Source organism: Orycteropus afer, unplaced genomic scaffold (genome assembly GCF_000298275.1).
Source record: "Orycteropus afer afer isolate SDZICR_OR568_19922 unplaced genomic scaffold, OryAfe1.0 scaffold00326, whole genome shotgun sequence".
NCBI lineage: Eukaryota > Metazoa > Chordata > Mammalia > Tubulidentata > Orycteropodidae > Orycteropus > Orycteropus afer.
Window position 1 is genome coordinate 30158 of NW_006921913.1, and position 13558 is coordinate 43715.

The window sequence follows — 13558 nt, forward strand, 5'->3', positions numbered from 1 at the left end:
GCTATGAGTCGGGGCCGACTACACGGCAAACAACAACAACAACAACAAATATATATATATATATATATAATTATACAAAACTGCCTGTCATAAAAAATAATGGTTCTTGATGATTTGTATTTTATATAGTACTTTGAAATTCTTAACAGAAGACTCTAGATGAATAGTCAACTGAAGAAAAGATTTTTAAACATATTGTCGTTTTATTAAAAATTCCTTAAATACAACTAAAATAGTAATATTTCTCTGTACTGTAGTAAAAAAAAAAAATCACATTTTTAATTTTTCTGATTTGTACAAAACTCTTTATTGCTGTGTGCCATGGAGTCAATTCTGACTCATAGTAACCCTATCGGGTAGAGTACAACTTCCCCATAGTGACTCCAAAGTTGTCACATTTACAGAAACAGCTGGTGGGTTTGGACCACTGATCTTTCAGTTAGTAGCAGAGCCCTTAACCACCGTGCCACCAGAGTTCCTACAAAACTCTTCATATTTTAATGAATTCTAAATAATTTATCATTTATACTGTTAAGGTTATCTAAAATTTAAAGTAGTTCTTTAGATGGATATCCAGAAAAAAACTCAAAAAAAAGAGTAAGATTTTTTCTTTTGGTTTTATAAATATTATTCTCTATGACCATCATCTTTGTCATCTGTTTTTAAAACAGAATTTTGTAGCCAAGTGGTGACATAGGTGAGGACTTAAGGTGAAACTTTGTAGATGAGATTGAAAGTGAGGAAAAATACTGCATTCCTGTTGGCTTACCAACCTTAAAAGAAAGTAAGGGTTAGAGGATAGACTGCCTAGACTGCTGCTGTTTAAGGTCAATTTACATAAAATAGGTTAGTGAGATATTTGTCTTTACTTAATACATGATTTCTTTGCAAGAACAAAACTGTTAACTTGAACAGAGGAGGTGATGGGGCTAGGTAACCACAGGGCATATTGTTTAAACTGAATCAGTCAGAGTCAGTTGCAGAAGTTAACACATCATCACTATCCAAATACCAATATATCTTCTCAAGCCCACAGTTTTAATTTACCTCAAATTTTTCCCATTCCTTACCTGATTCTTTGTCTGAATCAGAAACCTTTCTCAGTCTTTCCGAAACCATTCCAAGATGAGGTTCACCAGACTATTATAATAACAGCTGTTTACAACATTTGCTAGTGTATTTCACATTTCGAGATTTCTACTGTAAGAAGTAGTTCCTGTTGTCAGAGACTCTGCGAGTAGAGCACTTGTAATTAGGCTAAAGCACAGTACTGCATTTGATGGAACATCAACTTTTCTTGTTCATGTCCAATTTCTGTTTTCCCTCCTCCTTAAAAACAGTCCAACTCTGAAGGTCTTAGTGACCTATTTATAGTCCCTGCTCATATTCAGAATGCTATTTCTCCAGACTAGACTTGAAAACTTTCTCTCTTCTTCTTAAAATAGATCACCAATCCAAATGTTGCCTCAGAAAGAAAAGTGTATGTAGACAATTAAAGTCTTAAATTTAGACAAGTATGTAATCAATAAGAATGGAGAATAGTGGTGAGAGCAGACGTTTATGCTGGCAAAAATATAGTCTGTTCCTTCCTCCTCCTTTCCCTATTTCACATTAATGCTACTAACCCACTGCCTTGTAAAAGAGTAACTTAAATAATCATTTTCAGCTACTCACCTTCCCTCATTCCCAATATCTAATCATTTCCCAGCTATGTTAAAATCCTTGACAAGTATATGTTGAATCTGTCTATCTTCACTATGTCCACTACCACCATTTTGGCTCAGGTCTTTTTCTGTTCTTAATCGGCTAATTACAACAAGCTATGTCAAAATTTCCTCCATACATCATTCCATAAAAAATTTGTTTCTCTTATATCCCCTTATTTCCAAATATTTGGGTACATCTCTGCCCTTTAGTCTCTTCACTAGTCAGAACATGGAGAGAAAAAGAGAAATAGAATTCATTTTAGGTAATTTGACTATTAAAAGGAAGCAGAAGTCTTTTCATCTGTGGATCCTCAAACCCAGCACATTCCCTGGTAAATATTAAGAGCTCATATTAAAAAAAAAAAAAAAATGTTGTTAGGAACTAGTTCAGGGTTCCTTTGCAAAGAAAAGAAAGACTTATCAAGAATAATTCGAACTACAACAAATCTCTACCTAGCATCCTATAATCATTCTGTTTTACAAATAGTCAAAAGCAAATGGACAAAATTGAATCAACCACTGATTTCCCTCGACTGGTGGAAATATTAAAGACCTGAAAAATGTCAGCATTTGGAATCAAGAGGAAGCAGGAGCAGTAACAAAAATCAGCATTGATCTGTTAGAACTTTATTATCTCTCTCTCTAATGATCAAAGTGCTAATTAGATTATATTCAATGTTTAAGTTTTATGCTGTGAATACTCCTGAATCCAACCTATATGATTAATGTATCATTATTTTAATTGCAATGCTTATTGTAATACTAAGCTGCAAAGTAAGAAAAAATACCTGAAAAAGTCTCTGGATTAAAATCCTTAAAATTCAGTTTATTTCTATTGACTTGATTTTAGGTAAATGATACACATAGACACACACACATTTTAAGAGAAAGATTGACAAAATTGACACACACACATCAAGAAAAGGTTTTACTCTATCAAATTTTGTAGAATCTTCCTTTGATTAAATGGTTAAATTTCTCAAATGTCTGGGTTTTTTTTTTTTTTTTCAGATTTAGGCAAACAGGAAATGAAGTGATAAATTGAATAAGATACAATAAAATGTGATTATTCAGTTTGATAAAAGTTATTAGTATTAAGATAACTGTAAACTGATTATTAGCACCTTCTAGAATGGAGCCACAGAGTGGATGGTTCCTACCCTATGTTTTAGGGGATTAATAGAAATTGAGATGGACAATGGAACAGCAATATATTCATGAAGGCATAAAATAGAGCAATTCATTTAGGGAACTAAAGATAACATACCCTGTATTGAACAGCATACTTGCAAAAGGAAGAGTGGTTTAGACAATAGGTAGACAAGACTAAAACAGAGAGATCATTGGTTTTAGTCCCAGAAAAATGAAAAGATCCATGCAGTTGTTCTTAAGCTTCCACTTTTTTGTTCAATTTCATTCTTAAAATATAGTTTAATTATTTTCAAAATTAAAAAAAAATACATTAGATAGAAACCATAAAACTTTGAACAATATGAGAACTTTAGTTTATAATAATGTATCAATTTCTAAATGTTATTGTTGTTGTTATGTGCCATGGAGTCGGACCCAACTCATAGTGACTCCTCCTTGGGCTTCCCAGGCGGTATCACTATGGAAGTAGATTGCCCAACTTTCCTTCCCAGGAGTGGCTGGTGGATTTTAACTGCCAACCTTATGGTTAGCAGTCAATAAAAAAGATAAACAGTAATAAACCAAAAACTGATATCAGACTATATCTGTCATCCATAATATTCAATTATAAACTTAGTTTTCATTAATTTCTCAATGAGTAACTTTATATAAGTAAATGTTACCAATTTAAATTTAAGAACTCAATTAATTCCAGTACACTTCACACACACAGACAAACACATCTATGTGTGTGTATTTATATATTTACATGGTTTTGTTTAAAACATACTTAAAAGTGAAAGGATGAAGTTGAATAAAGTCTAACTGAAAATAATTGGCTAGATATTTTTTTAAATGCTATGGAAATTCAATTTATCATGTAGAATTATCAAATCATTAAAGGAGATTAAGTATATGTGTATAATAATTCAACAGGCAGAAGAAAAGGAAATTACTGGCAGAGGAAAATTAAAAAAAAGGCTAGGAAAAAAGAAACAATTATGGTGCAATCTGAAAAGGCAAGCGTTTTACTTTTATTGAGGCAAAGGGCTGTGAAAACCAAGTTTGAGACAGAATTTGGAAGAGTGTGTGCTATAAAGCTAACTCAGATGGATAGAAAGGTAGAATCCTACACATGTAATGCAAACTATGTATGAGGTGGCAGTAAATGTATAGTAACAAACCTCTGAGTAAAGGCCATTGTGAAAGGAAAACGGATGAACTTGGTACCAGGGTACCTGGCAGAATTTGTACGTCTATTGTAGGGTGAAGAGATGAAAAAATGGGAGATGAGGAGAAGGAATAAGTCAAAGATCTTTAGATTTTATTCCCTATAAAATAAGAAAATAATGGTGCCTTTTATAGATGAAAAATAGAAAAAGAAAAACAAGATAACAGGTTAGAGTTTGAACTTGTTAAGTGTGCTTGTAAACCTTTTCATAATTTTTTCAAGGATTTATGGGTGCATATCTAGAGTATGGAAAGAGTGACTGAGTTACATCTAAAAACCCTTTTTGTCATTGAATCAATTCCGACTCATAGCAACTCTATAGTACAGAGCAGAACTGCCCCCTAGAATTTTCAAGGCTGTAAATCTTTGCAGAAGCAGATCGCCACATCTTTCTCCCATGGAACATCTGCTGGGTTATAACCACAGACCTTTTGATTAGTAGCCAAGCTCTTAACCATACACCACCAGGGCTCCTGAGTTACATATGGAGATTCCTGAACTATCTCACAAAGTTAATAACTGAAATTTTGAAAAGAATATTATTTCCCATGAAGAGAGTCGCTATCAAAGAGAAAATCTCCCCAATACAACATAACTATTTATGTTCAATTTTCCCTCTGTACTCTTTCCAGACATTACAAATAATTACAGTAGTTTTAATGTTTTTATTAATGAATATTTACTTGGACCTTTAAGCCCCAATTGTGGTTGTACTGAGATTAATGCTAAGAATAATATATAAACTAAAAGAAAAATAAGTAAGTCATTTCACTCTCTAATATGAACTGATTATGCTGTGGAAAATAGTGATTACTTACTTTCAGTAAGGGCTGCAAGAAAATGCATATTTCTTTTTTGAGGAAGGAAATAAGTACTTCCCCTTACCCTTTTCATCTTGTGGCTTTTCAAGCTGCTCTTCCCAATTTTCAGTTACCAATTTTCAGCCACTTAAGAGATTCCAGTGTTGTGCAAAGTCAAATTTTTTTATCAAGCCTACCCATAGCAAACACTCAATTATCTAATCTATCTAAAGAATACCAGTACATAATATCCAATGTAAATTATAAATGTATTGCATAAATAAACCAGTATTGCAAAAGATGGTACAGCATTCTATGCCAGGTCAAGATTCATGAAGCCAAATATGAAAAGAGGAACAGTACAACCTAGTATTTAAGAGATTATACTGTACTTGAGTTTCCAACTTCAGAGTTTCTTGACTTTTTGTTTCATTTGGTTTCTTGGCATAAGAAAAATACTCCAACAGATGCCAGAGTTTGAATTTAGAAACATGCAATTATAAGCATTTCATATTTGTATGACACATTGAGGCAGCTTCTTACAGTGTGAATTCTAATCCCAGGTTATATCAAGCACGTTTGGCAGCTGCATTCACCACCGCAGCCTTCTAAAGGACTGTTTAGTAAGCTACCACCTCTGTGTAAGAATGGTCCTATTGTGACCTGACTTGGTGCAGCTGCCCAAAGTGGGTAAAAATAATAGAAAATTGTTAATGTGCTGGAATAATCTTGTATAATATATATTATAATAATAATTTACTTGCAACTTTAAATGAACTACTTTCTCATTCATCATTAATTCATTTATTTCATTAATAATGATTCTTCACTAGTATATTCATGTCAGAGATATCATTCATTTTGGTGAACTCATCATGAGCACTCATAGCACTCTTCTGTGACTTACTTTTGAATGATCATATTTAATTGAAGACTAACCATGATAGCCAGCAGTGTTTCCATGTATTTCTGAGCATGGTGGCTGGTAGATAGTCTGCACTTATGTTTTGTGAGTTAGGGGCTTGGTGACACAATGGATAAGCACTTGACTGCTAAATGAACAGTCACTGGTTCAAACCCACCAGTGGTTCTGCAAGAGAAAAGTCCCAGCAATATGCTCCTGAAAAGGTTATAGCATAATGTAATCTAACCATTCTAATCTGTCCTATAGGGTCATTATGAATAGATATTAACTGGAGAGCAAACAACAATAACATGTTTTACATAATGTTTATGTTCTTTTTTTGGAAGACTACTATCTGAATTCCTTGCAAGCTGATTTTCTTCTGCTGCTCTAGACTAAATAAATCACCCCTGTAATTGTCCTTCCTTCATCCTTGATATATGAGTGTCTGGCTTCTCCATTAATCTCCATCTTTCAAAATTCTTTACCTTTTTTTAGTTGTCTTCTTGGTATTTTATTGGTAAAGGGATCATAGTTTTTACAGAGACAAACCTGGGCTCAGACCCATGTTGTCTTTTACTAGCTGTAAAATTTTGGGAAACCAAACTCTCTGAACCTAACTTCTTCATCCATAAAATAGATAAAATAAGATAACTTTATAGGGTTGATATGGAGATTAAATGGAATTTTGCAATAAAGGCACACAGTAATGTGTCGAAACCTTAGTAAACATTCAAAATTTAGTACCAATGTAAGTATTATTGCATCATATGTATAACATAGCCTTTGGGTTCATCCTAGGTGGTTCACAAATAATTAAAAGATTGATGAAGGAATTATTTTAAACAAGTAAGTGACAATTTCAGTTTCCTGGCATACCTATATTCCATTTTAGGTGTCAGTACAACACATTTTACTGGAATTGAGATCTATTAATAGGAAAAGTAATGGACATTTCCTTCATAAATCTTGACAACTTATTAAATAACTTTATGAATAATTTGTTAAAAACTGATCAATCCATACTTATACATAGCAAATGGATAAAGCAAATTGATACCAATTTTCTTCCTTCACTGAAGTCAGTGCAACGTTACCCACAAAGTCAATAAAACAAATACTGAGTTTCTTCTTTCCAAGCTAGACCTAAATTTGAACAGACTGTTCTCACATTTCAGACATTTTATTTTGCCACTTTACTTAAATTTCCATTTAAATAGTAACAGAACATCAAGCAAGGACAAGAGAAAATACCTCTTATGGAAGAAGGGGGAGAGATAGAATCTAAATCATAAACAGACAATAACATGCAATCACAATCTTCCTAATACCAACAGAACACATCTTCAATCTGTACTTTAAAAATTACCTTTAAAAACTATTAAAGCTTATGAAAATGTTCTCATAATCATTTTATTGCCTTGCTTCCAAATGATTGCTAGTATTTAACCAATAAATACTCTTCAGATATCTGCCTCACCTCGTAGCAGCTACCAAGAACAGCCTGCCAAGAAATTGATCTTATAATAAGAAAGAAGAAATGTCAGAATTACATTAGAAAATAAAAGAACCTATCACCTCTGAAGGAGATCTGGTGACGTAGTGCCTAAGGCACTTGACTGCTAACCAGAGGGCTGACGGTTCAAACCCATCAGCCACGCCTCAGAAGGAAGACTGGGCAATCTACTTCTGTAGAGATACTGCCTTGGCAACCCAAGGAGGGGTCGCTATGAGTGGAGATTGATAGAATACAAAATATTTTTTGAGAAACTGATCCAAGTGAAAAATGGATTTTAATATTTTTGGAAAAAAATAATCTGAGAACTTCAAAAGAGAAAGAAAATGTGTGTGGTAGCAACTGTTTTCTGTTGCACTTCAAGATTTAGTGACAGAAAAGCTCTTAATAATAATAATAATTAAAAAAAAAAAATCTTGTCAGACACCAGAGTATGGCTACATGATTAGCTAAAGGTTGGTTCAAGTCAGTTATTCTATATATGTTTTTTATTGTGGTTTTGCTTTAGAATAGCTATACATTGCACACATTTGAAACACTATTTAAATTGTAATTTAGGTGTTAAAAGACCTTAGTCTCCTTCACCCTTTCAGAATCAATAAAAAAGAAGAAAACAGGAGGAAAAAAAAAAAACTAAAATCAGAGATTATTCAATAAAACTGTCTTGGTAGTTACATGAGTGGAAAAGGAATAAGTTTCAAGGTGCTGCCAGTCAGTAGTCAAATGATGCTCATGCAGCCTATTGCCTAGTCATCAGTCTAAGGTTCCAGCTTCACCTGAAGTCTGGAAAAGATGCTGCAATATAGTTTTCCAAAATTAAAGGAATGTAGTCTTGAGGAATATAATGTTCCCAACTGTGTTTTTACAATTTCAGGCACTGAGAAGCAAGGGTCAAAGGAATTATCAGAAGGAAATCAAACAGGAACCATAATATCTATGGGTGCTTATATGCTAATAAGCTAGGGTAAAACAAGCAAGTTTGATTCCTTGTTATTCAAATTGACAGCTATTTTGTTTTAAAAATAGAGCAATACCATTAAATTCTTGCTGAAACATGTACATTTTTATGTATATGTTTATTATTTGGGGAAAATTTGCTATCAAATTGTTTCAAAGTACTATTGAACATTTGTACTTCACTTTTACGTTTTGAGAAGTGCACACTGCTCAGTATGAGAAATACATCGTGAAAATCATACACTAACAGAGCTACAGAAATAAGAAGAGTGGTTAAATATCACTCATATTGGTTTTTCTTGCTTCTTCTCAAAGATCAGAGTTTACCAATTCATTCAGCAATCAAGTAGTGTTGCTCACTCACTCACTCACTGCTATGAAGTTGATCATTGAGTCTTAGCAGCCCCCATTGATTTCAAAGGCTGTAAATCTTTATGGAAGCAGACTGCCTCATATTTCTTCCACGGAGCAGCTGGTGGGTTTGAACCACTGACATTTTGGTTAGCAGCCAAATGCCTTATCCACTATCATACCAGAGCTTTTTTGCGTAGTGCTATGCTCTCCATAACCAGGTTATATTTGATTTAGGATTATCTCACTGACATCCAGGGACTGTAGACAAGTTTAGAAATTTGCTCACCAATTTTAGGAATTCTCAAATTCTTATTGAGCCGGACCTCCATTTGTCTCTCTAAATTCTTCACTAATATCTAACCATAACTTCTGGTGCTGTGAGTCAATTTACTGGGGAAAAGAAATGTGAGAATTGCCCCATCCTTCCACTGCAAATGTCAGAAGCAGTGATGTGGAAAAGATCCACATTACTGTTTCATCATCATAATGCTTGTAATCATTCCATATCTGATGCTTAGGGATATCTATTAGTTCTCAGGGCAGTTTCTGACTACTGATTTCTTAAATATTAAAATTCTGGGACCCTAGTATATGCAAAAGATTGCTTAGAAGTTAAAAAATATGTTGCTTCATGAAAAAAAAAAAAAAAAAGATAAGTTCTGTATATAAAGGAAATAAATGATTACATGTAAAACAAAATTAGAGTGCATTCATTTCCTATGGCTGCTGTAACAAATTACTACAACATTAGCAACTTAAAACAACAGATATTTATTATTTTACAGTTCACTGGGTCAGGAGTCCAGGACAGCCCTCACAAATAAATCAGAATCCCCTTCCTGCTTATTCACACTGTTGGCAGAATTCAATTCTTTGTAATTTTGGACCAACATCCTTATTTTTTAAATTTTTTTGCAAGCTTTAAAGTAAGCATCCTAGGGGTCATCACATTCTTTAGTTTCTAATAAGCTTCCTCCACTTTCAAAGCCAGCAATGGAAGACTAAGCTCTTCTCACATTGTCTTGCTAACCCACACTTCTGCCCTACTATTCCATTTTTAATGATTCATGTGATTACATTGGGCCCACCTGGATAACTCAAACTAATCTACCAGTCTCAAAGTTCTTAACCTTAGTTACATCTGCAAAATCTCTTTTTCCATGTACGGCAACATATTCACAAATTCAAGGAATAGGGCATGAACATCTTTGTAGTACTACTATTTGGCCTATTACAAGAAGAATTGCCTTCCTGGGATGGACACTCTTCTGCAAAATTTTTTATTATTTGTTTTTTAAGTGACATCTTGTCCAATTTAATTTATCTGAACCTCAGTTTCCTTATCTTTGAGAAATAATATATAAGATATATTCTAGATGTCTGTTGTAAGGATTAAATCAGTAATGCATATAAATGACACTTAGCACTAGGCCTAGAACATTCAAACTCTCTAAAAATGTTAGAAATGTAAAAATTCATAACTATTGATTTCCAGTAAGATGGAGGAATAGGCAGACAAGCTACAAATACCCTCTTAAACAAAGAAAAGAGAAACCATCTGACGGAGATACAGAAGATAATCCCAGAACCCTGAGCTTTGAAAGGAAGTATACAGAAGTGGATTAGGCATCAACTAGTGGAAAAACAGAATGAAAACAGTGAGTAGAGAGACAGCTGGATCTGTGGACCATCATCTACTCTGATGGGACCAACAGCCTGAATATTTCCAAGTTGTGTTGGGACCTAAGAATTGACCTAAAGATCAGCCTTGGTCACTAAGGGTTGCAGGGATGACTGCACTGGTGGCTTATGACTAGGAAGGGAAACAGCAAGAAGGGAGACGACCTGAACTGTGGACTTTCCACTGTCCAGAGGGTGCAGCCATTTTCAAGTGGTGGCCATTTTGATATTTAAAGTGACCGAGGGCACAGCCACTTTGAATGTTTGTAAGGGATAGCCATTTTTGACATTTAAAGTGACTAAGGGCGCAGCCATTTTGAATCTTTACAAGTGGTGACCATTTTAGATTTTAAAGTGACAACATTCTCATTTGGATTCCAGGGACGTAAAAATAGGCTTTGTTTGTCAAGGATGGCAAGGACATACAGGAGGCTGACAATGGGAAAGGAGACAGGTGCTGAGTGTATAAGTGTTGTCAACTAGAGAATAGAGGAGCACAGTACCCTGCTTACATAGATAACATACAAACAAAACAAAGAAAATTAAAATTGTGGGCAAGTCACTCCAACATACAATCACCAATCAAATATAAACAATATAAATACAAAAACATCACAATGCCTTGGAGACACCAGAGCATGACACTCCACACAAAGAAGCAAGATAAAGCAGGAGAAACAAGGCACCAGGATACAGACCCAAAACACATCACTGAGGAAGACACAGCATTGGAACTCCCTCATAAGGAATTCAAAAGAATTATATTTAGGTATCTTCAATGGATTGAGAAACAGATCAAGGAAAACACTGACAAAATTGAGGAAAACACAGAGACAACCCTACAACAATTTCAAAAGATATCAAAAGAACAAAATGACAAAATAAATGAAAAATTAGAAATGATACAAAACCTACATATAGAAATCCAGAAGATTAATACTAAATTTTCCAAAATAGAAAACACATTGAATGGGCAAAGGAGTAGAATTTAATCAATGAAAGAGATTGAAGGCAAATACCTCAATACTTTTTTTAGACAGCAATCAATCAATCAGAAGAAAGATCAAAACAAAAAGAAAAAAGCCTATGGTTCATGTGGGATATCATCAAAAGGAATAACTGACTTGTCTTTGGAATTCCAGAACATGAGAGAGGAATAAAACCACAGAAAAAATTTGTTGAAGATTTGTTGTAATAGAATTTTCCTGGTATGATGAAAGATAAGAATATATCTATTCAAGAAATCCAATGAACCCCAAACAAGATAGGCCCCAAAAGAAAATCTCCAAGACTTATCATCAAACTCACCAAAACCAAAGACAAAGAAAGAATCTTGAAAACAGCACAGGAAAATCCAAAAGCTACCTACAAGGAGCAACCAATAAGACTAAGTTCGGATTTCTTGGCAGAAACCATGCAGGTGGGAAGACAATAGGATGGTATATATAAAACCCTGAAAGGGAAAAATTTTCAACCAAGAATTATGTACTCAGCAAAATTGTCCCTCAAATATGTTGGTGAAATTACGACATTTCCAGATAAGCAGAAATTAAGAGAATTTGTTAAGACCAGCCTTACAAGAGATCCTAAAAGGAGTCCTTTGGACAGAGAAACAATAACCAGCAACAACTGACCATTAACACACATGATGACATAACTCAGAAACCAACCTAGCTAAGGAAGTGTCCAAAGTAAATAAGCCTACAAGATTGTAAACATTGAACCAGAGACATCAATTGACAAATGAGGACAACTACCAACCAAAAAGAAAGAAAAATTAGTGTAATTACAGAACTTATAAATGGTAGGGAATTCAAGGCAATTACAAGATAGAGAGGACTGTTCTAAACTTGGGAAAAAATATGTAAATCACAGGATAACCTCAAAGAACAATGATAAACCTTCACATCAAATTAAAAAAAAGGACCAACACAAATATTTAGCAAATACTAAAACAACAGCAATGAAGGAAGTGATAACATGATTCATAAACAAAACAAGCTCAGCACAGAAAATTATATGGAACAAAAAATCAACACTGGAAAAAGCACATAACAGGCAGATGTCCCTGATTCCCAGAGCGACGACAGCCACTGCCTAACCTGGAAAGAATTTGACCATTCTGGCAAGATGGCCGACTAGGTAGAAAGACTGCACAGACAGACCCTCTTTAACAAAGAACAGGGAAACCAGTTAACACAGACACAGAAGATAATCTTAGGCACCCTGATCCTTGGAGGGAAGGATATAGAAGTGGACTAAACCCCAACTAGCAGAATAATTTACGTGAAAATACCAAAAAAAGGAGACATATGAAGTTGTGGTCTGGCAGCAATCCCGAGCTGTCCTGATGGCACAGACAGCTTGGAGATTCCCGAGTGGTGGTAGGACCTAAGAATTAACTTCAAAATCAGCCCTGCTAGCCAGGGACTGCACAGGGGACTGCTCTGGTGGCTGGGGAACAAACGGAGAAGGTGAAGAGAAAGGTAGGCTGAGCTGTGGACTTTTGCCAGTCGGGAGGACACCACCATTTGGAAGGTTTAAAAGTGGCTTAACTATTTTGGATATTTAAAGAGACAGCGCTCTCACAGATTCCTGGGGCTTAAGAACATGTTCTGCTTTCCAGCAACACCAAGGACACTCCGGATCTGCAATAGTAAAAAGGTACCACATTCCTCCTGTTATTCTTATTCCTCACACTGGCTTGTTGAACAGAGGTGTGGACATTCCCCACTCCCACCTCCCTTCTGGGCCCACAGGAACTCCATCATAGTCTGTGTGCTCAGACAGAGTGTGGGTGCCCTGCCCTGTCCTCCACCAATTTTTTTTCTCTTTTTTTTCTTTTTCACTTTCTTTTTTCTGTTGATTAGTTTGCTTGTATTTGTCTGTTTTAAAACAACTATTATTAATAATACTTTTGTCCTTTTTACTATTATTCTTAATCTTCCCCTCCCAGGTTCTAGTTTTCAGCATTTTTTTCTTTTCCCTATGCAGGGTTGAATTTTTTTTTTCCCCTAAATTTAAGAGTTTTTTCCCCCTTTTTTCCCATGGTTAACCACATTCCTTATTTTTATTTTTGGATTTTCCCACTTTTATTTCCTTCATTATTCGCCTTCTCTATTTTTTTGCTCTTAGTGTTCTATCACCAGATATTGCAGGTTTTCTTGTTTTTTCTTCTTCTTTTTCCCTTTGCTCTTTTTTTGGTTAACGTTCCTGTGTGATTACATGGTGTGTTTTTTGTCCATATGCTTTTAGTTTTTTGATGGTTATTCAATTGTA

At 34.6% G+C, this 13558-nt stretch overlaps 1 protein-coding gene across 1 annotated transcript in view; it reads left to right on the forward strand.

The window, feature by feature from the left end:
• The window catches only part of RGS18 (regulator of G protein signaling 18), a 50117-nt gene that overhangs the window by 2109 nt on the left and 34450 nt on the right, over window positions 1-13558 (forward strand). The window lies entirely within an intron of this gene.